Raw genomic sequence first — 2,183 nt, 5'->3', positions numbered from 1 at the left:
ATCTGCAACCCTGAAATGAGTAACTAGAGGCAGTTTTTGTGCTGCCTTTTCTTTAGGCAGTCTTGGAGATTGTATGATATAAACTTTTGAAAAACGTCAATATTTGTGAGTAGTCACAAAAACAACACTTTGCATTACAGAATGGACATCACATCTATTAGATTTGTAAGATAGAGCACTTAGGAGGCAAGAGAAACTTTGCCCTCGTAAAATAGCAAAGCATTCTAAAGTTGGGAGGTGCCTTAATACAGTGGCTTCATTTTCTGGATGAGGAAACTGGGATCCAGAAAGGTGAAGTGATACAGGCTAAGTCACATAGGTGACAAGTAACTACCTGTAATGTGGAAATCAGAAATAGCAGCCTGAATTACTTTGATAGAATAATTATTATGGGCTTACTAATGATCCACAGCCAGTAAAGAGCACGCTAAATACCTTCTTGTTTAATAGTCATGGCAAGAGCTCTGCAACACAAATGCAAGACAATATCCTTTGAGCCCAATCCTTTGTGGGAAGAGGCAGAGTATAAATAAATAAGCAAGTAAGCAAGTAACCTCCAACTTACATTCCCAACAAGGATGAGTTTTAATTTTTTAAAAATGAATATATCCTTAGGGGTATGTATGTATATTAACTTATATTGTGTACAGACTAGAAAATGTTCCAGCATCTCTCAGAAGACACATTCCCTTGATTAGTGGTAAGTTAGGTTAGTTAATTAAGGTTATTTTAATACTAATTAGTCAGGGCTTTAATTATGCTTTCAGAACAGGAACACAGGAATGATGCAGTTCTTAGCGACCCAGTTAACAGAACTGATGTGGTTTCTTATTTCCCATCTTACAGTAATCTGTGATAAGAAACGGAGGCATAAAACTTGATCCTAATGGGATTATAAGAGTATTCTTTAACCAGAGTCAAACAGAGAGCAGCAGTAGGTCCAAGACAGAAAGTTCCTCTGGAATAGCAAGGAGGAAGGCCAAGGGGCTGAGACATAGCTGACTTATCACAGAGAATGCCAAAGAAGGTGGTTCAGCACCCTGATGAATAAATTGATCATAGAGAATAACCAATAAGCAAGGGACTCAAGTGGTAGAAGGGGTGCCATGGCAAATAGAAAATCAAGCCGGAAAGCATTTTTCCAATCACGGCACTGGGCTTCCCTTATTGAGTGTCTATTGTGTGCCAGATCCTAAGTCTGGCTGGCTAGAGTTGTAGGGATAAGTGAGTCAAGATTCCTCTTCCAAGGCGGTTACAGCCTAGTGGGACAGGAAGATTTTCAGACAGACAAACTACATGCCAATACACTAAATGTGTGATTGGCGAATCTGATTCTCCCACTAGACTACATGTAGAGTGGATGGTGTCCAATTCTTGCCAGCATCATTTTCTTTCAGTAGCTATAGCTGCTTGCAATTCTAGAATAATACCAGGAAGACAAAGCCATTCTAACTTTTTAAAGAAGAACCTTTTAACTTGGGTGGTCTCTAGAGATGAGAATAAGCAATTTAACAACTTATCCTGGCTCAAAGAACAATATTTCAAGAAATCATTGGGTTTGTATGTGTTTGTGGTTCAGTAGATTGTGCTCATTCTTCATATTTACAAAATACTTTACAATCCCCATTGAGTAGAACTGTTGCCCTCTACCATAAAAATGGTAGCAGAATAATTTATAAAAATACTAACTGTTGCTGTAATATGCTTCCTTTAATATATATTTTCCTTCTAATAGACTAAGGCTTTGTGTTTCCCTAACTGAAGCTTTTTGCATTGTGAAGCAAAAAGACATGTGAATTTTGTTTTTAAAATCCCAATTGAGAGATTGTGCTGTATCCTCCCAAGGAGAAGATATCACACAAGTGAAATTGAGGCCTGGGCTTAGAGGATAAGATATCATTCTGAACAGGGGTGGGAAAGACAGGTTGGCCAGGACAGTGCTTTGCAGCTTCTAGAAGAATTTCATACTGTACCTGCCAGGGATGAAGTTCTGTGCATCCAGGGATGTGGATATTTCTAGTTTCATGGAGACATATTAGAGTTCCCATGCTCAAGGGACCTTTCTGGCTTAAACAATGAGCATCTAGAAAGCAAACTTCATGAACAGGGACCCAGAAGTCCCTCTTTGAGCTTTTGGCATGGTCATGCAGATTTTAGAGCATTGGTATAAAAACCATAGTGAT

This window comes from Heterocephalus glaber, unplaced genomic scaffold (assembly GCF_053883595.1).
Source record: "Heterocephalus glaber isolate CG9 unplaced genomic scaffold, H.glaber_assembly_v1.0 deba00001442, whole genome shotgun sequence".
Lineage (NCBI taxonomy): Eukaryota > Metazoa > Chordata > Mammalia > Rodentia > Bathyergidae > Heterocephalus > Heterocephalus glaber.
This window is presented reverse-complemented; position numbering follows the sequence as displayed.